Here is a 22,221-nt window from a genome sequence, read left to right on the forward strand (position 1 = left end):
ACAGCCTCCCAGGTTGCATTCATCAATCTCTTCCATCTCTCTCCAACCTAAAAAGTTTTTTTTTTTTTTAAATAAAGAATAAACTACAAACCATTCAACTGCAATAGTAAGTAATATTAAAAATTCATAAAGTGAGGAACTAACCCAAAATAGCAGCACTCCAGCCCTAATATATTCTCTTAGGAATTCAGATTTATCATAGCCCCCAACTTGTTACACAATTCCTAGCCACATCTTCTGCTACACACTTCTGCTGGGCTGCTACTTTCAGTTTTGAACCTTAGCCCTACAAGGAATTCTCTGAACAGGAGGTTAACATTTGTTTTAAAGGATGTCATAAGTAAAAACAAACTCTGGCCTTGCAAAATTTCCCTGCTTGTATGTTTTGACCCAGTTACTCAGAAAAAGTAATCCAATAGATTAAATTTCCCTTTCTGAGAAGTGTTATCTAACTGCAAACCAGTGGTAATGTCACTGGGCAGATGATATAGTCACTAAAGTGCAGTTATTTGGTCAGCATAGATGGCTTTGATGCTGGAAAAGACATTACAAAAGGAGCATTTCATCCCTTTTCTGTCTGCCCTCCTACATAAACAAGGCAACTTTCTGGGGCCTGACAGAGTAGATGACAGAGAGAGTTGGCTGGTGAAATTCTGTGTGATTTCAGAATAATACCTACCTACCTGTAATTACTGCCATATTTTGGTTTTTCCTGTCTGCAGACATCATAGTCTCTCTCTCACCCCTCTGTGAATCACATCAGAGGACATTGGAGCATACCAGGACTGGGAACAGAAGTCAGTTAAGGGTGAGATGCAGGGAAGAGGAATGCACACCTTTGGCACTTCCCTATAAACAAAGGTTAACCCACTGTCACCTTTTTTGCAGGTTACTCCAAAAGAGTGGTGAATTTTACCAACCCAGACATTTCCAGCTACCTGTATGTATCTTCTGCTTCCCATCTCATTTCTCCTGAAGCCTCTCTAACAAACTTCATGGGTGATTTCTGGGGTCAAGGTGATATCTTTCCATTTGTATTTCATAGCTCTCAGTAGAATTGTTTTCCATGGACTCATCTGGTTGCTCCTGAACTCAGGAGGTTTACTGAGACTCAGCTGTAGGAAAGACTGAAAATGAGAAAATCTTTTTTGCTATGAATAGTAGTCACAGACATGCTCCTCTCTTCAACCAGCTGCCTGAAGCATCCCTCTCCACTTCATAGAAAATGATCTTGTATGTGGGTTAGCTTGAAGGGTCATTGAGCAAGTTGCTGGCTACATCAGTGGCAGACTTGCTCATCCAGGATAGCTGTGGCCAAGTTACTTTCATTTCTCACAGGTCCATTCTTGGATTCAAGGAAAATAAGAAAAAAATAAAGACAAGAGGTGAGCTCACTCTGTTGGTCAGGCATGTAAGTCCACATCTTAGACAATCTGCTGATGAAGAGTCAGAGTTCCCAGAAATTCAAGGATGTCTCAGGGCCTCTAAAAATCAGCTCCAACAGGGCCCAGTAACACCTGGAGTGGTGAGGAAAGGAACCCTGACACTTTTTGTGCCTGCACTAAAGTCCCTGAGAGAACTGGCAAAGCACTGAATTTATTTGCTTTAGATTGAGCTGATTAGAGCAACAGCTGGAAAGGTGAGTGTCTTTAATTAAGTGGACAATAATTTATGACTTACGTTGGATGCCTCACAATAAAAAAGAAAATGTTTATTAATAATGGTTTTAAATCTCAGTTCCTGTTTTAAGCAAAACGAATTTAAGTAAGCAATCCCAGCTGAACTTCTGGTAGGAGGGAGTTTACTGGGAAAATTAAGTTAAAAAAGAAAAAAGCTACTCAGGATTTACTAGTGTTTATTCACCATCCTTAAGTTTTGTGAGGAATGTAGCACAATGTAGCGCTCACACTTTTCACAAAGGTTTTCAAAAGCCACTGGCAACAGGCAAAATTCTCCCTTGGATGAGAATTTGTAATCTTGGAACCTCTCTCTCATTTCTTATTTTCTTAGCACTGCAAATGTATTTTGTACACACATATATGCATACACACACTATGTATATTTACATATATACACTTCTATATACATAAATTGTTCCTGATGCAAAGCAGTTTGAGAGTTTCCCTCCATAGATAAAGTGTCCAGTTCAAGCTGGCGAGCTCTCCAGAATGTAGCATGTGAGATGGAAAAGACAGCAGCTAAACACTGGTTTTGTTATTGGAAAAAGATTAGTTTCCTGTATATGTCAAATTCCTTCTGTAACCATGGGTAGATGAGTTAGTACCAGACATTCAGAGGGATTTAGGTTAGCAAAGATGTAAATAGAAAACTTATAGGAATTTCTTTAATACCTGATGCTCAGGGGAGCTGGACATCTCAGGGGAATTTTGAGAATTGCTCATCTAATTTGCTTCAACAGATGAATTTTTCTGTGTCTTGGCTCTTCCTATTTAGAAAATGTCAAAACAAGTGATTTCCTCCCTCACCAGGAAGGATCAGGAGAGTGAGGCACTCTAGCAGACACATCACTGAAAAAAGGAAATAGATGGAATATGAAAAGTTTAATGTATTGCTGCTCACCTTTATCAGACATGAATGACCTATGAAATATTTATCATCAGAACCTCTGTCCTCGCATGGGTGATGCTACTCAGAGCCTAGACAGCATCACTGCTCTCCTTCTTTTCCACTGAGCAGGAAATGCTGCTGCAGATTTGGAGGAGAGGAAGGCTTCACACAGGAAAGCAGGGCTCAGGTCCAACACCTTTCCTCAGCAGTGACAGGGTGTGCAGCTGGCCATGAGGGTCTACTAAACACACAGAGCTGAAAACCAGCCCCCACCACACAACAGACCTGAGACCTGTCAGGAACTCACTGTTCTGTCAGCATTCATCACAGGACTGCTATGGTCCCAATGTAAATGTCCCAGGCAGAATTCTGGGATCATGGAGTCATTGCACCACGTTATATGAATCTGGCACATTGATATTTTGATTTTCTACAAGCTGTGGTCCCACACAGAGATGTTCTCAGGCTGCCATCCTCTCTAATGCAATAAAGCTTTCTGTGCTCCCTGCCCTCAGGTTCAGTTTCCCATCCATGCTCAAGAATTATTACTAAAGTAAGTACTGGAAATGCACCTCTCAGCATGCTTGCACAATATTTAATGGAAAAAAACCCCACCTTTGTTTATTTAAAACAAAAGCCCAAAAGTTGACACACATTTCTGACAGTGAAATTAGGAAGGAGTTTCACAAGAAGCCAATCTATGAGCAACAGAAGCTGCAAAGCCTTGCTGCCTTTGGCTCCCTGGTTCAAGGCTGGGCTAGTTTCCGGGTAGTAACGCACAAACCCCAAGTCAGAACACCTTCTATAGCAGGAATACTTTTCCTATGAGTAGTCTGTGGGATTTGGAGATTTAATTGAGATTACAGGTCAACTTTTGTTCCTGATTGAGTGGCATGGATTTAATCTCTCCTCAGTGGCTTATCTTGCTATTGCTGACATACCTAGCTGTCTGTCAAATTTGGAAGGAACTTAACAACATATTCAGGTGTAGACACTTTCCGTGTGATGCTGGAAATCTCTTTAGGAAACCAGGCTTCCAAAACCCCCAACAAAACAAAGTCATTGTAGTTTGACTTGTCTGCTTCAGCCGTGTTAACTCATGGGAAGTTACTGAAGCAAGTTCACGAACCGTCACTGATGCACAGCATGGGAACCCTGCTGATTGTAATTGCTGGGGGCATTGCTTGGAGAATTAAGTGACAGCCATTTATTGGACTAATAAACACAGAGCTTAGTGTTCCTATAGGAAACACCAGCAACTTTTGAATCAAGGCAAATGAAGATGGAAGATCTTTCCTTATGGATGTAATATCTGCAAAGGAGCAGCTGAATTTTTTTCAGAGTCATAACATATTTCCAAGTAACATTTCCAAATGAAGGACTACTGAGAAGTCCAGACATTGTCCATTTTCTCCCTAGGATATATCCTGCTGGGGCTTTGTACAGGTCATTAATACATTATCTGCTGAGCCATAAGACAACAAGCAAAGCCAGAGAAATGCAGTCTAGAGAAATTTGACAAGAGTCGAGGATGCATGGGTTCGTTACTTAAATAAATAAATGTTTAAATACTTAAACAAAAATTTTGGTTTGAAAGGAAAAGCTCCATGTGAGGGAGAGGTCAGACGAAAGCTGATGTTTTCTGGACCAATAACAGAAATAAATACTGATCCAAAAAAACTTGAATACAGGAAGCTCTGCCAGGTTCCATTTGAATGGATAATGAATGGCTGAACTAGTTAAGTAAAAAGAGATGTTATGTGATGCTAATATGTAAAGCTCTAAAAAGAGGTAATTGATTTGCTTTGATCAAGTAAAGAAAGAGATCCCCACCTTGGCTCTTCCCAGCAGAGATGGTTATCTTGGCAAAGGTGAGGAGGAGAAGTGGCCAGGCTTGCTCTGAGTCAGTGTCAGCAGTCTCCTGGTGGCTCCCCATGTGACCTTGCTGTACAGGAAGACCATGAGACAGAAGAGAGCAGTAACCTGAGTAGGAGTAATTCCATGTTGTTGCCCAGATTGTTATTCCCCTGCACCCTTGGGGGCAAGTGACAGTGTTTCACATGGCAATGGCAGCTCCTATTCACCACATACAGCATGGAGTGTTTCATAGCAGCCCCAGGTATCCCCTCTGAACCTGACTGTCAACCACGACCATTCTGTTTCCTAGGCTTCAGCAGAAGAGCTTCATCTGCTAGCAAAACACTTGAAATTAGGATGTAATTCTGCTCTGAACATTAGCAACCAAATGACCAAAATATGCATTGTTTCCCAATCCTCTCACAGGGAGGGTGATGCCCAGAGCTCCAGGAACTCAGTGTCTTTCCTTCCTTCATAACCTCACCAGTAGAACCTCTCACCTACCTCAGTTGTATTTTTACCTCCCACGCCCCTTTGACTCCATCTGTTTACCAAACTCCAGCCACTTTATTGGGCAGAAATGGAAGAATAAGTGATTGTGAGAATATCTTGAGGGAGTGCAATCAGTGACTGAATCCAAATACAGTTACTCCGCTATTGTTCTTTCAACCCCAGGCCCGAGAGAAAATGAAATTCTGACCTTTGGCTATTTTGTAATATAAAAACTGCTGATAATATAAAGACAAACAATTTCTTGCGTACTTGTGGGAGACATCTGCTGAAATCAAAGGAAAGTTTCCCACTATTTGAGCAACTGAACTTTTCAGAACTCCTTGCAGGTGTCCAGCACATCAGCATTAAAAGGTGTTCTCCCATTTCATGGAGTTGCATGTACAGTGCTTGTCAAAAATCAGGCATCTTTGGCTACACAAAATCTAAAAGTTGCTTAAACCTACAATGTTCCTGAACCAAACACTTCCCAGGTCTTTGTTCCTTTGCAACAATATGTGCTTTATTAAATAGCATAGGGCTGAAAATCATAGTATATTTAAAAAAAATTATATAAAACTTTTCACATGCCAAATTAGAAGTCACACAGAAAACTTCATGTGGACCATCTGTGTTTGACTGCTGAGATAATATTAATTTCTGGAGTTCTGGGTCACAAAATTCTATTCATTTCAAAAGCTAGCTAAAAGATCACTTGGATTTTATCCTGTTGGCTTGAATCTTGTGTATCTTGTACAACTTCCTGGCTGTGTAGATGACATGTTGCAGCAGTAAGCTACAGAACACTTAAAGGAATAAAACTGAACAGTATTTGAACACTGGGACAGTTTTCAAAGGGCATTGCAAATACACTCAATCCATCATTTGTTTTGCATTTCTCTAAACCACATCTATTCCCTGGGAAATATAAGTAAATTTTGATGGGGAGAGGAATGGAAGAGGGCAAGGGAGGGAAAGCAACAAAATGTAAATACTTGAAGTGGAAATTAATATTGAAGAAATAGTTATTTGTGCTAAATAACTATTCCCAGGCTGAATATTAAACATTTTCTATTCAAGTATAAACCAAACTATCTGTGTAACATAAGCATAGCTGAGAAACAGGAGTTTGTTTCAAGTAAAGATATATTTTTCAATTAAAATAATCACTCAACCAATTTTACAATTTAATCAAGTCTCTGCATGACTGCTGGGATTTTATGTATATCTCAAGCCTTTGGGTACACAGTAGAGCATCAGAGGGTGGGGACTGTCCCAGTGCTCAGAGCTGTTCCTAGAAATTCTTGAGTTGCCTTCTGAAGTCCTGCACATGCTTTCTCTATCACATAGTGACAGTGACTCTGTCTTACTGGTTTGGGGCCAGGAAACTGGAGCATTCATTTCACCTGTCTTGGCCTGAGAGAACTCCCTGCATCCTTTTTGCTTCCCATTCCCCAATTCACACACACTGTAGTTTATTTTGTGTAGCTGTTTTCTTCCTTCCCCTGTTGGGAAAGCTTTTAAGGTTTTGTCTGGCGCTAAAATGAAATCTAATTAGAAGAAGTAGGAAGTATCCAACTTCAGAAAATTACCTGGACAAGAGGGCAAGCACGGCTGTTCTTCCTGCTGTCCCCCCTACTGCTAGAAATCTTGGTGTCAATGTTGTGTCTGAGACATCATTCAAAAGCCATTCATGAGCCACCAACCACGGGTTTCTGCAGCTCCTTTTGATCCCATTCATGCTTTGGCTTCCTCAGCTTCCAGCAGCAAGAAGCTCCATGAACAAATTGTGTTTTATCCGGACAAGATCACAACAAACCAAACAATGCCCGCACAGGTGGTGTTTTGGCTTTCCTCCCTGCTCTCCTCAGTCCACTCCCCAGCTGCAGACAGCCATGGAAGAGAGGCAAAACAACCTGTGCAGGCACAGACACCTCGAGCTGAGCACAGGCACAGAGGACATGCCAAGAGCCTCGATCCAACCAGCCACTCTGTGCTGGCCTGCTCCCAGCTCCTCCTCTTCTATGGCAAACATAAGTCAGAGAATGGAGAAGGAAGGTTTCCAGTTCATGCGCATGCTGTGCAGTGGAGCCACTGCAGTTACAGAGCTTACCCCATCGCCAGTTCTGAGTCTCCCTCAACCCCAACCCTTCCCACAGTTCTTTCTGTAACAATTTCCATTTTCCTTCCCTTCTTCTGGGACAGGGAAGGGTAAAAGGAAAACATACAACATTCTTGGGCAGGGAAGAAACTTTCCCTGGTGTGCTTTCAGAGCAAGCTGGTCGTCTTTGGAACTATGTTTGTGTTCAAGCCTCACTGTGCCTCTCCATACCCACAAACTCCTCACATGTCTTAGTCCTTCAAGATGGATGGGGAGCAGAGATAAGCTCACTCAGGTTTTTGAGATGGTGATCAGAGGCAGGAAGATATTTCACAAAGCTGTTGCTAGTGAAGGTCCAAGGTTTCATTCCTTAGTACTCCTGCAAAATGTAACACATTCAGCTCATTTGTCCTGCAAAGCATCCCTGGGACCTAATGATGTTATACAAACATGATGTAGCATAAAATTTTTGCAAGACAAAACAGCAATAGGGGATGAAAATCAAGTGCTGGCAAGAAAAGCCTTGCTAGAACAAAATAATTTCCAGACTGGAGAGCTGAGGGAACATTATCTTCAGAGAAGTGAGTTTTTGAGTTACTTTGATCAAATGAGCTTCAAAGGTGATTGCAGCCCCATAAGTGTTTTCCTAAGCAGTATCCTGTGGGATGGGGAAGGACAGAATTCAGGCAGAAGCTTTCTCCTGTACAAAAGCCTTGCCACTGACATTGTCAAGGGATCTGTTGCACTCCATTGTGTCCATAATCTTCAAATTAAAGCTCCCTAAATCCACAATAGTCTAATAAACCACAAGCCTGTAACAGCCCCTTCAATTTTCCACGTTAATAATCCATGGATTAAGAGTCCCTGTGCTGCTACAATAGCCAGAACTGATCTTCTCTACTGTGTCAATGACCCATGAATTATAGGGCTGTGTCTCAGATGGTTAGATAATACTTCACTCAAGTCTCAGTGATAGATTTTTCTAACAGGGCAGATACAGGACTCTGTTTTGAAGTAAAAGCACATCGTGGCATTCTCATTTTTGCAAGTGCTCTTCCTCTTGACAGTATCCTCACACAAAAGCACAGCCTCCTTTTTATCATATCAATCCATTTGTTTTGCAATAAATGGCCTAGTCACCTTTCATTTACAACTGTACATTTAATATGTCATATGAAAGTTTAATGAGAGGCACAGTTTCCTAACTGGTTAATCATCTGATGCAAAATCCTTCCATTTTCTTGTAATAGGGCCTTACAATAGCCTGGAATATTTTATACTGATTTGTGGATAGCACCTCTTAACAGACTTGTATCGCTTAATAAACCTTTAATACCCATTTACTATGAAATACACACAGCATCTCCAGCAGTCAAAGCAAAAGGAGGCAGAGCAGAGTCACTTTAGAACCGCTGCCCAAACCCATCATCTGTAAAAAGTTTATCGACTTTTCTGATCAGGAACGAGCAGGCTTCAGTAACAGCCGCACGATTTCACCTTTGCAAATACCACTGCAGCCAGCAGCCTGGGTTTTGTGTATGGATTGGAGTCAGGCACTGGCATGGAAAGCCATGTGATGGGCAGGAGCAGACACATTGTCTCCATGGCATTTTCACTGGGGGCATGGTCCCAGGCCCACGTTGTCTGCCAGAACAGAATCCCAACACAAATCCCTTTGTCCCCTCTTTACTTTTCAAAGCAGAAACCTCCATATGGAACTCAAAGCCACACAACTCACTGCACTTTGTTGCAGGGTTGTTAAGCCAAGGAATGCCCGTTAGGTTATCCAGCCATGTCTTCATCAAAGCCTGGCTGTTCCATACCATATCTTTTACAACATTTAGTTCAGACTCCTATAACTTGGACCATTTAAAACTACACTGACAGTTCTGCTAGAAATGGGAAGAAGCTCCACACTGCAAGTAATCAGCTACTTTTACCCCTGCTACAACATCTTAATGTGCATTGAACAAGACATTTGGGTTTATTCTGCAGGGCAATAAATCATCTACTCAAAAGTTACAGCAGTAACGCTTTGGGGCAAGTGGCCATGGCTCAGGTGCCATGGTGATTCCCAATAAGGAAGCATCCATTACTTTCTGAAGAAATGTATTTACTGATTTTCTGGTTTTACAGACAGTCGGTGAAGGTCAGTTTTGTAAATCACCCCTAGAGGCTATGGAGTTTATTCAATAAGGGTCCCAAGTAAAGACCTGTTAACATCGATTCTGGAGCTTTACTCTTAAATCTCTCAGTGTCAGAAAGATCAGTGCAGGATCTATAGACAATTAAAATTATAGTCAAAGTCACAGTGAGGCAATTACTGTGGTGGCTGATAGAGAGTGAAGACAAATCTCTTCTGATGCAACAAAGAGAGATTGATGGGAACATGGAACAGTAACAGATGACGAATTTTTACAGATGATGATGTACAGCAATTGTGAAAGCATCAAGCCAAAGTGAAGTAAGTTCTGTGCTGCTGGCTACCAGTTGTGATATAATCCTGCAGCAAAACCCTGCAGTGCCACAAACAATTGGATTCCCCTTAGCTGGCTGCCTAGTTTATACACCTATAAGAATCTCACCTCTTATTTCACTCTGGTGGAGATTTTAATGACTTAATCGTCTTTCAGAAGATGGTAAAACAAGGGGCTGAATTGCCTACATATATCTTGGGTTGCAGCTTGGATTTGAAAGACTAGATGTACTGCACTAAATGGCAAAAATAAAGAAACCTGACCCATTTGCCTCACGGAGAGGCACTAAAATTCCGTCATCAATTCATTTCTCTTTGCAAACAGGTGTAAGAACAGCAACTGTATTGTCATTAGCCAGCATACAGAATCAATGCTAGGAACAAGCCCATACTAGCTGACCTATATGCAATAGAAAGTGCTCTTTTATCTCCTACAACTGCCAGGACCTGAGCAATGACTCTCCCCCTGACGTTGACACAAAGTCAGCATTGTCTTCTGAACCCATCTCAGCCTTTAAGGTATCCTTGCAGTATTTTTCTTGGTTGTCATACTGAGCACAATGTTTATCTTGTTATACTGTTTATACAGAGAATCTATTTTTCTGTGAGGAAAATATCAAGTGTCAAGCATCTGAAAGTCCAGAGGACCATGTACTCAGCCAGGGTCCCTGCTCCAGAGATGGGGCAACCAGTGGGACATGGTGCCAGGGTGAGCTCCCAGTGCCCAGTGTGATGGTCTTCAGACCATCCGGTGACACAAACAGCAAGCAGCATCATATTCACTCATTCAGCCATCATTAGAAGAGTAATTGCTACTCTGAGACCATGGTAACTTTTCAGGTTTGGCAATGCTGTGATTCCCATTTAATGATTAAACACTAAGCCTTAAGAAGTGAGGACAGGGCAGCACATGCACTTGTCACACAAACAGCAGAGCCTGTCACTCCTCTCATGCCAAGACAGCCTAATCCCAAGGTGGATGGGGTCAGGAGAAGCCCCACTGGTGAGTTCCCCAGCCAGTCCTTTGGAGATGAGGGCAGGAGGGACACGGAAAGGGCAGCTCTGGATATCCCCAAGCCCACTGCACTGGCAGGCACTGTGCAGGCTTTGAATTATGTGAACCTGCCCACCCCTCTGTCCCTCCAGCCTCCAGCATATCCCTACGTGCTCTCAATATACACACAGCTTGTTAGCAGCTCTGCAGGGTTCCCAGGAGCAGTGAATGAACAGAAACTGGGATTGTATGATCATAACAACCAGCTCAGTTTCTTCTGTCTCCTAAGCCCTCCTCCCCAAGCACTGGAGGAGTGGCTCTGGAGGAAAGGCCATGAATTTTTTATTTCCCTGACCAGAGGGTGATTTTGCCTGGTTGAACCTATATACATTGTTCTTCGTTACTGGGGCAACAGGTACCTTACAAATGCTGATAATACATAAACTAATACAACTCTGCAGTTTGCTCTTTCTTTTCAGTGCAGCTTAATAACCCGTGTGGATGCTGCGAGCCGCCTCTCTCCCGCTGGGATAAATGAGCACTTCAGGAAGTATTATCTCCCTCCAGCCTGGACTCCATGGTGCCTGCACAAAGAGGAGGCACTGAACTGGGGAGCTGGGCCACTATCAAAAGGCAGAGTGATTTCAGAAAGCTCCAGGGAGGAGTGGGAACGGCTGTGGAAGCACCACACAAATCTGCTGTGGCACTGCTGCCTTCCTGACACCTGAAAGATCCTTAGTGCTCAGCGTCCAGAGGAGGAAATCCCGGAGCAAGCATCCCTTAGTTCCATGTTGTGGCCCCGTCAGCAGCATCAAGAGCTAACTGGATTAGGGGCTGTTTGTCCAGCTCCACCTCACTCCCCCGCTCATGTCCGAGCCCCTTTGATGCACATGCCCAGTTGTCAAGAGAACACTCTGGTTCCCCAGTGCTCTTGCGGAGAGAGCAGGGTTGAAATGCTTCACTGCTCTCCTTAATCTCTCTCACATGATTTAGTCAACACCAGTAGGGGAGAAGGACTCGCAGGTTTGGCTCCCTCCTCTCCAGAAGTCGGGGAGGAGGGCTGAATCCAGCACAGCACTCGGGTTGGATGCTGTAGGGGCTGCACAGTCAACCCTGAGCACACCCAAAGGTACTGGGGGCTCAAGAGCTGCTGCTGCTCTAGCCTTAAGGCTTGATTTTTTCCCACTACTCAGCACCATTTAAAGCTGGAAACAGAAAAGGCAAAAACAAATTTAAAATACAGTTTCTGCTCCTGTCCAGAGCTGCTGTAGTATTTGTTCTGTGACAGGGAGCTGATCACTGTGCAGACAGAGGGAAAAATCACAGAGACAAGTGCACAAGTGCTGGAAGCACTTCTCCTCAGTGGACCAACACACCAGTGGTCAACTGCAGAATTTAATTTTCAAAGGAAACTCTTCTGTTAGAAAAACTGAAAAAGTGGCCTTATTTCTGGGGACCAGAGATATCTTGAGATGCAGTAGGCTAACAGGAGCTCAAAAAGAAAAAATACAACGCATAAACTAAAGCAACTCAAAGAATAACAACTGAGCCTCATTTTCCCCCTCCTCTTCCTTTCCTGTTTTGGGAGTTTGTTTTGTTTAGTTTTTTAGAAAAAGAATCATAGGGGCATAAATTTCAACTATTTTATACTTGTTACCAGTTAGCCCCTTTGTCCCCATGATCTAACAATAACACAAATAACTTAAATAATGTATGCTTAACTTCCTTCCAAAAGCAAAACACAGGATGGGTAGTATAGTCTCTCTCAAAGAGCTTTACAAGCACAAAACCAGGACAGTTTTACAGACCCCATTCTTGTCCTGGATGACTTGCTGCTGCTACAGGACAAGGGGCTTTTATTGAAATTCCAGCAGAAGAGTAAACATTTGAAATAAAGCTAAACAAGAGTTTAGTTGTTGAGGAAAAGACAGTCATCTGTCAGCATATGGCAAGCAAGCTCTGACGAGCTGGGTGCTGAATTGGGACTCAAGCATTTGAGCTTAACTTCTGCAGTCTGAATCCCTTCTACCTGATGAGAGGGCTCCCTGCTGGATCAAATTTGAAGTGCTGTTGGCTGCTGGAAGCACTATTCGTTTGCCAAATAGATCTAAGGAAAACAAACCTGGGTTCCAACACCAAAATATGCTACTGGAGAATTCCCCCCAGGAAAACACCGTGAGCTCACCCTCCCACTGAAAGCTGCCAGCCACAGGTGCTTGTCTCAGCTGTGAATTTACTGCCTTCCCATTTTATCTCCCCAGTCCTTGCCTGCACTGTTCTCTAACCCAATCCAACCTTTCGGGCTACGTGTGGAGACACCAGGTAAGGGGAAGAGATTGCCCTGTATTCCCATAGGAAGTACTTCAGTCAATAAAGACATGCTGCAAGTCAGGCAAGGACTGGCACACAGGACAGACCAAGAATGACATTTTAGCAGCCAAGGAACAAGCTGAGGATAGGTGCATCTAACTGCTTTCTCCAGCTACCTCATGGGTGGCTATGATAAAGACAAAGGCAGATGGTCTTGCTTTGTGTAGGGGTTGTTCTAAATGACCTGTACATTTTCTTTCCAACCTCAGTTTTTCTGTGATTCTATGAAACTGTTCCACTAAGAATTGTTTGCAGAACATGTCATTTGAAGTAATTGACTCCTGGAGAATGTGTAAAGCTCAGTTTCACCATAAACTCCAAGGGAAAAAAAAAAAATTCTATGAAGTCCTTCCTCTGCCCCTGGATGACTTGCCAACCCAAACACCTGTTTCATATGGGCAGAATGAAACAAATAGTTGACCCATATCTGTAAATAATCTTGAGGGCGTTTTGATTTTTCAGAGGATTAATTCATCCAACATCTTTTATAAAAAACAAAAAGCCAAAACAATCCAACCCTTCTTGAAATCAAGCAAAACCTAAAGCAGATGGCTGGACAACAGTCGTAAAGCAAACAAATATTCCATGGTTCAGCTCAACTTCAAAAAAGTTCAGCACCGAAAACCTGAATAAGCACAGAGAATGTGTTACCTTTGGCAATCAGCAGAGCTTCAGATTTGCAATATCATTTCTGATCTATGCAGACTGCTAATCAAAAATGACAATTCAGATTCTAATCAAAATAAACCTTTCAAATTACTTCAGAGGTAAACCATGGTCGAGACTAAAATGTCAAGCATTTAAAAAAGTTCTTTGACTGAACTAAGGATACACAGACAGTCTCGTGCCAACAGATTATGCTTCAGTTTTTGGTTACATAGAGCATGTGAAAACTAATGGAAGTGGCCTACCAGCCCCATTTCCCACTCTGCTTTATCTGAGTGACACCATCTGACCTTGGCAAAAGAAAGGCACAATCCAACATGCCTGGAAATAGCAAGACCAGGACATTCTCTTAATCACATTTTTTTCTTCATGACAAGGCTGGACCAGATGATCTTTCAAGATTCCTTTCAACCTGGACTGTGCTATGAATCTATGCAGCATTTCTTATAAACAACAGCTGGAATTTCCAACATACAGTGCCTCACTGAACCTCTCTCCTCCTCAAGATGCACTTTTGACTCGCTTGCTCTAAAATATTCCTTTCCTTCCTCTTCAGATTTTCAGGTGCTACCCTGTTTCTCTGGCAGGCAAACAGCAGTGACACTATGCCTTATTTATGGGACAGAAGTGCTCTGGGAAATCCATTGCTGGGATATATGGAAGGGGTAGGAGGTGAGAGGAAGAAAGCATGATCACTTTATTCCCTAGGTGAGACTGGAATCACTGTACAGACCCCTCTACACCACAACTCCTGCAAGTGCTGCCAGGCACAGATGATTTTGCCTAGAATGGAGGATGGGAGGGAAGGATTAGTTATAGTACATGTGACCTGCTTCAGACTGAAAAAACTGCTCTGGGGCTGCCACCGAGGTGGCTTTGGTGGAAATCCCTGTCTCCAGGTATTCCATTTATCCTGTCTCACGTGCTTCTCAATATCTACTGACAAAATAATATCTGGCCTTCTGTGCAGAAGTACAAGAAGGCAAAGTTTCTCCTTCCTGTGCCCCAGACAACACGAGGCATCTACAGCATTTCTCAAACATCTATCTTGTTAGAATTTTTTTTTTTTTTGGTAGTTTAGTACCAGCCTCTGGCAGACACAGCTTAAGTTTCAGCATATTAATCAAACTCCTCCACACCCCATCAGCACTGATCTTGGCACATGGCTATTTTAGTCTCAGGGACTCCTTGAGCTGTGTGCCCTGAGTCTACAAAACTTCCCCCCATCCCTCAAGCCTCAGGAGACAGACAAGGTTATGGTCCAGGAGGGGAATGTGGAGAGACTGTCTGAGGAAGAGAAAAGAGCACTGAGGGCTCTCAGTTTTTAATATTACTGCACTAGAAAGTATGTTAGGACTAGAACAAAGCCTAAACCATGCAACATGAATTCATAACACTGAAAAATGTAAGGATGAGACATGTAATAGTTAAGTGTGATTTCCCCCCCCCCCCATTCTTGGACATGGTCTGATATGGAAAAGGAGAAGCAGGGGAGAAAGCACAGCTTTCCTTTGTCTCTAAAAGTCTGGATATCTTTCCATGACAAAATACATCTGACAGTTTCACTGCTCCTCCCAGGTCTCTTCAGTTGACTGAAAACTCAGCTTGTAGGAGAAACTGGATGTGGCAGCAATGGTGTGTATTTTGCTCCTAATGCTGGGTCAAAGTGCCCAAAACCAGAGAAGAGAACCCTAAAGCCCCATGTCTCCAGCAATCCATCCCAACCACTCCTGTTTGTGTCACTGATTGTATTTGCTGCTACAAGACACTGTAGACCATTGCTTGTAATCAGATACACAGAACAACAGTTCTTTTGATCTTCAAAAGAGTTTCACTTCTTTGATTATGAGTTTATCAGTAGCACATACTCAGGCTGCAGACACACACAGTTTAGGCTTAACCCATTTTAAATGCAGGTACACAGCCAGCAAGTGTCCTTTATGCTATATCCAAGTATCTATTGAGATAAACTGCCTGAGCTGTTCCAGGAGACAGCCTTTCTTGGCAGGTGCAACAGGGTGAGCTTCTCAAGATAATAAGAAGCATCATGGCTAATAAATTTGCTGTACTGTGACTTTTCCCTCAAGATGAACTCTCAAATACACCATATTCCACATAAATCCCAATCACAATGCATTAAACCTACAGCATCTTTATATATGGTTTGACTCTCTAGCATTGTCTAAGCAAAAGGGTGCCAGGTAAAAAAAAAAGAAAAGAAAAAAACACAACACAAGAGTAACATTTAGAATTAGGGATAGCAAATTATGTTATTTTCACTGCACCAAGTTGCAAACAAAATCAGACACTGCCTTGGGAACTGCCACCCAGCCTAAAATGAAAATAAATGCAATATCAGCAAAGGGAGAGAAGTACTGCAGGAGTAATTAATTAGTCTGCATCCATGTTTGGTAGCTGATTTAGTTTCTGACCCATATGGAAATGCTGACAGGGCAGCCCAGAACACCTGCTGCTGTTTAGGCAAAAAAGCATTAAAACAAGGGCAAAAAAGAAATAGCAGTTGGCTATTTCATGTTTGCCACCCTACAGTAAATTCTACGAAATCTGGTTGATTTTAATAGCAATCTGCTCAGCTCCTCACTCTTTACAAGGAGATCAAGTTCTGTTTGAGGTGCATGTGATGAAATTGTGTTACCCAACTGTGTGTGGGAAGAGGGACTTGCCAAGGAAGCTCCTCTAGTCATGCCCTGCAGTCTGCTCCTGCTCCCTCTATTTTATCACTACTTTCTCCAGCCTTCTGCTGCTGGTCCAGGCTCATGAGCTCTTTGCAGTTCTTTCCTGTGGGCATCATCAAGCCAAATACAAAGACCCTGCCAGAAAACTAGAATATTTCTATGGAAATCTAGAATATTTCTAAAAATATTCATATTCAGAAAAAACACTTTTTTTTTTTTTTGAAAGGGTTAAAATCCCTTCCAAAATGAGACCAGTTTTTTCAGGAAAGCTCAACATGCTGTTCAACTTATTCAAACATCTCAAAAAATCTTGGCCCCCATTACAGCATTGAACACCTGAAACTGGACATCCTTGGGTTTGGATGTCTGCTCCTAAAAGCAACAATAGCTTGTGCTGTTGTGGGTAATTCAGTTCTGGAAGCAGAAGCCTTGATTTATATGAACTCCATGCTAATGGAGAATTACTTCCAGTTTGTTACAGATTTCAGCACTGAAATTAGGTGGTTTTCTTGCCAAATTTGGGTCCATTGTGATTCCAATCGAATGAGTTTTGAAGAGCTCCAGTCCTTTTTATAATACTGCAGCATGGCTTGCAAACCAGCCTTTAAATGTTTGGGGTTACCCAGCACTACAAAGTGTTCTTTTATCAGATGCAGCTGACTGAAAAATGAGAAAAACACTCCCTCTTTCCTCCCACTCTAAAAGCATTTAAAATGCAGTGTTTCCGGCAACCTAGCTGGGTGGAGGCAGTTGGCAAAGTGGTTTGTAATGTATAAAATACAGAGGGACAGATGTTCAGCTGATGGCTTTAACAGATACAACAGCAGTACAAGGATGACAGCTCTATTAGATTTCAGGAGGTGATGTGTCATTTGTGCAGTAGGCTACTCCACATCTTCATAAAAGCCACTTTTTATGGGGTGAGACGCGAGAGATCCAGATAAAAGTGACATAAGAAGGCTGGTCATGAGCTCGATTAAAGATTTGCTGGAAATCGCATTAAATAGGAGCTCACATCTGCAGATGAGCTCTGTGGCATTCCCAGTTGGTAGCAGAGCCTCTCCTTGCAGCCCACTGCTCCCTGGTGCATCCTTCACCTCTCTTACACCCAGGTGTAGCTGATACTCTGTTCAGAGGAAGAAAACTGCCCATTGCCCAGAGCATTGCCACATGATGGACATTTAGAGAAGATCCACTCTCAAACTAGAAATATCACAGCAGCATAGTGCTGCCAGTGACAAAACCAAGGCTGGGATTCCCTACGATCCATGAAGCAGGAACAGTCTCATCTCCAGCAATGTCCATACCATTAGTTTTAGCTACTCCAGTCTTTGCTCTTTGCCTGTGACCTTCTTCCACTTCATCTTGTATTTCCTTTTTAAATGTCTTTTTCAGCTCTTGAATCCCAGGTGTTTCTCTTTCTTCAGCTGACACTCAGGCTCTGCATCAGGCAGACATCATGACTTGGCAAAGGTTTGCTGGGTCAGTGAAGGAAGACCCTCAGATCCAGATTTTTGCTATTAAAGTTGTCAGTCATGTACATCCTTAGAGACTGCAAGAGCATGAAAATTAAATCTACGGATTGAATTATCCCATGCTTTTATTTTTTTCTGCCTTAAGTGCACATGTGGTCTTGTCATTTTTATCACTGTTAGTGGTAGTCTTCAAAAAATAGTGGGCTAAACAATTCAATTTCTTATTCTTGCTGCAAGCTGAATACCTAATATGAACTCTGCAAATGCAGTTACTTATTCTACTTCATCTATCACATTCTTACATTCTATCATACATAATGCTTGTGTAGCATTTGCAATCATGTACATAAGGAGAATTTGCCTCAGGCAATAAACTACAAACTTATGTCCTGATATCAACAAGCAGGAGAACCTGAAAACATCTGTGTCCTGCCTGGCAATCAGTCAGAGGAGAAGGTAAAACTGCTCTGGTGATCCTGACCTGTCCATCTCAATCCTTGGTCAGTCACACTCAGTGACTGGGAACCAAAACACAAGAGCCCCTGGTGATCCAGGGCAAAGAGAATACAGACAATAGCTACAGAAAAAGTGATACTCTATTTTAAAGGTAATTCCACTTCTACCAACTCTACTTCACCCTAGCTAACTAAGATAAAACCCATGAAAACTTTGGCTTCATGTCCACATTCTACAGCAACCTTTCTGCTAAGATAAAACTAAGACAAAACAGGCAGAGAAACTTGTTGTACAGTTTTTACTTAGGAAAGAGAGAGCAGATGACAACCAAGAGCTGTGCAAACCACACAGTGTGAATGCCCAGAAGGTGCAGGACTATTAGCAGAGTTTCTGTCCCTCTGCTGTTGGCATGCACAGCTTCAAGAGAAACAAGAATCTGGTGAGAATTCATATAACTAAACAACAACCCAGAGTTTCAGGTGTGATACATAAATTGCTTACATGATTTTTGGTTGTCAAGTTTAAGGCTGCTTAAAAGACTCAAGCAGCTGGAGCCGTTCACCCTTGCTGGAAAATCTGCTTCAAGCTGGGCAATCTTAAATAGTATAAGTAATAAAACTGGGTCTGTTGCAAAGCTGCATTTCCTGGGAAACTTAGTAGGAAAGGACAAGATTTTGGAGGATGAAGTCAGGAAAATCAGGGAGCTGAGGACTATTCTTTCTGGTCACCCATCTTCTGCTCAAAGTTGAAACTTGTTGAGTTTGTCTGGTTAAAAAAAAACCCTGAATATCAACATGCAGCAGGTCCACAGTGCAAAGCAAGAGGTTTGAGCCCCCTGCTACCAGTTTTGACCCTCTGTGATTAGAAGTTTGTTTTCAAGTTCCTAAAGCACAGACTAGCATGTGATAGCAACGCTAACAAAGCAGGAAGGATTTCTGCATATCAACTAAGTGCTAATCTGTTCTGTCTTCTGCCACATGTCCAATATTTACACTTATTTGTTTTAAATTGTGATTTTTATCCATGAGTGGCATAACTGTAAACTTGCATTTTATTTGCAGTTTTGTATGCTGCCCTAGTGGTTTCCTGAAAAACCCAAGAGGAGAAGTACATGAAGGATAGGAAGTATCATGCAAAGTGTCAAGGCTGTTTCAGTGGTAATTTTCTTTTCCAGGCTGGATTGCAGCAGAAAGGTACTCTCAAGGGGGAAAAACAGAATGAACATATGTATTCAGTAAATTCTTGATGCTTCATGAAAAATCTTGGCCCAGATGCAGCTATGGCTAATAGTCCAAATTAAAGCTAGTGGGAAAAAAAAATTTCTCATACACAAACTAAACAGTTTAAAAGTTGAAGATAGAGCCTTCTCCCGAATAGATGTCCAAACCACATGAATTATTTCATGCACAAAGAAGCTAGACAAAGAGCTAAGAAACAACAGCTGAAAATCCTGAAAAAAAAAAATTCAAAACTCTGTATTGAAATGATGACATTATAAAGGTATCTCATGATTCTCATGTTGAGATCCACAGAGCATGGGACATCAGCAATGCTGTATGTAAAGGGATGTGTACCTACTCTGCCCTGCATGCCCCCTTTTCCATAAAAACCTTCTTCAACATGCAATAAATGACTCTGAAGAAGCTTTGGGGAGATGTTTTGGGAGATCATATATAAAACTCTCACAAGGGCAAAATGATTACTGAGCAAAAAAAACGTGCTGTGGAATTTGTTTAAAAACACAGCAAAGCTAGAGATGTTAAAAATTAAATATTTTCTTACTAAAAAAAACAACCAACCAACCAACCCACAAATCCAACAACACAAAATGCCAAAACACCCTCAAAAGATCTCCCAAGCCCCAAATCTCTGTCACTGGAAACCAGCCAGAGGAAGAGTTTATGTTCCTCCCCATAATGGATGTCAGTTCAGCTTTGGAATCTGGCCCACAGTAAAGGATGAAAGGATGAAGTTTCATACTCCCAACTAGGAGAACTGGCACCATTTTGAATGAAAATATTTAGGTTGTTAATGATATATTATTGTGCTCATAGGAAATAAAAACTTGAGCAATACAATAACTTTTACTAGAACAGTTGATTTTTTTTTTTTAAATTAAGGAAACTATTTAAATTAGGCTTTTTACCAGACACAAGGGAACAACACTTCTGCAAGTATTCTCCTTGTAGTTTGACCCTATCTCCACAAGAAAAAAAAGACCCAAAACCCACCAAAAAATGAACCTATCCAAAGTCATCTCCTTACCAAAAACTAAATCAAAACAACTTTCCCACAGCTTGCTATCTCCAGCAGAATTTTCCATAACAAAAGCAGGGAGAACAGCTTTACCCATTTAGAGCAACTGAGATTTTGCCCCCAGACGTTCAGAAATCAAAAACACACAGCAGATGCAATTATGTCTCACAGCAGAAATAAATATTCAACTTACTGTAGGAATGTCCCAACAGACAACTTTTCTAGAAATAAATTTCAACTAGAATTCATTTAGTTTTGCAACAGATGCTTTGAATTTGAGTCTGCTGGTTCTCAAAAACCATGAGGCAGCAGCTGACCTTAAGCTATATCTTCCTATCTTCCTCATTTTCATATCAATTTATAAACTGCTGGATGAAGTTAAGAGCAGAATCCATCTTGTATTTAGGATTTACAAACCATTAGGAAGAGCTCAGCTCACTCTGACTTCATGTTGTTCTCATCACTAAAGCACATTCATTAACTACTGGTAAAGAATCCCAGAGCAGTTTCTAGGGATTGTAGCACAGATATTCAATGCCTTTTGGGTCCAAACAGTAGTTATCCAGCACCAATCTGTCTCTCCAGCTCTTGACAAGTGCCACACAGGCAGACATCAAAAAGGGCTGAGTATTTGATGAAAATTTTACCAGATGATCTGGGAGCAGCAGAAAGGTTACAGACTTTGGTGCCTATACAGGGTACAAGCTGGAAGTGCCTCTGATGTGTCATCACAAGATTAATGCTCAGTATCTTTAATCATTCCCTACAGTATTTAAAATAGGAATAAATCTAAAGCCTCTCAAATGAACATTGTTTATAATCTTGGACAGAAAACAATGTGGGAGTTAATGTGCATGTAGAATACAATATTTAAACTCCCTTTCTATTTTCTTGTTTCTTTGAAAGGGTCCAAGTGAAAATAGCAGTCTTCCCTGTTCTCTTAGTTATCTGTAAAAAGGAAATGTTTCTGTGAAAGCCACCAGCTGTTCTATATCATAATTAAAGGATTGGTTTGTTATTGGTACTTACAGAAAAATATATTTTACTGATAACTACAGCATAAATATTTATGTCAATTAGTTACAGCAAAACAGAAATAGTTAAGACACAGCTTTTATCAGTTATTACACTACCTGCTAGCAGTGCAACTACCAAAAGTATCTTGAATGGTAAATAGAAAAATAAATGTTGAGAGTAAGGGAATCTTCATATTTGCTCTTTTCTTGAAGACAAGGAGAGACCCTTGCCCAGCTCTTCCTGTGCCCCTGTGATGGGTTTTTTTTAATCACAAATGTGTTGAAATGCAAATGCTGCCACTGAAAACGGAATGGCTGCTGTCTGTAGTATCTTGTGTGCTTTTATTTTTCTATCCTGTAGATGAGTTGGCTTCAGTTTTTCTGTTCTCCAGCTATGATTTGTTAGCAAATCTCTCTGCTAGGAAATTCACACAAACAACATTGTAAGCAAATATTGGAGCGTACTAATGAGAGACAATATTTACATTTACAAAATATATTCTTGAAACCCAAGCCCAGATGGCACAACCACTTATCCAAGGTTAACTTTATGTGCACCGGGGACCTTACCACTGCAGTGCTGGAATAAAGTGGCTCAGACAAGACCCTTCAGAAAACAACAGCAGCCTGAACTTCCAGTTGTTTACATCCAAGAGAAACGTTTGCTTACACCCTTAGTTTTAAGCACCTCTTTAGGTCTTATTGAACTGTTTTTACATTCTTAACTGCACAGAGGTGAATCCTAAATCAGAGATGCCACTAGATAAGAAGAACGTAATGAGAAACAATTTATAATTGGAA

The 22,221-nt window shown here is 41.6% G+C and overlaps 1 long non-coding RNA gene across 4 annotated transcripts in view; it reads left to right on the plus strand.

The window, feature by feature from the left end:
• LOC137480817 (uncharacterized) overlaps nt 1–22,221 on the plus strand; it is a 35,219-nt gene that overhangs the window by 2,758 nt on the left and 10,240 nt on the right. For 2 of the 4 annotated variants that reach the window (XR_011003102.1, XR_011003103.1), the window contains exons 1-4: nt 62–808; nt 889–940; nt 1,339–1,639; nt 19,210–19,305. This is a non-coding gene — a long non-coding RNA (uncharacterized lncRNA). Of the gene's footprint in view, nt 1–61; nt 809–888; nt 941–1,338; nt 1,640–10,964; nt 11,804–19,209; nt 19,306–22,221 lie in introns of those variants that run through there. The other 2 variants (XR_011003104.1, XR_011003105.1) reach the window with 2 other exon arrangements.

Source organism: Anomalospiza imberbis, chromosome 11 (assembly GCF_031753505.1).
Source record: "Anomalospiza imberbis isolate Cuckoo-Finch-1a 21T00152 chromosome 11, ASM3175350v1, whole genome shotgun sequence".
Classification (NCBI taxonomy): Eukaryota; Metazoa; Chordata; class Aves; order Passeriformes; family Viduidae; genus Anomalospiza; species Anomalospiza imberbis.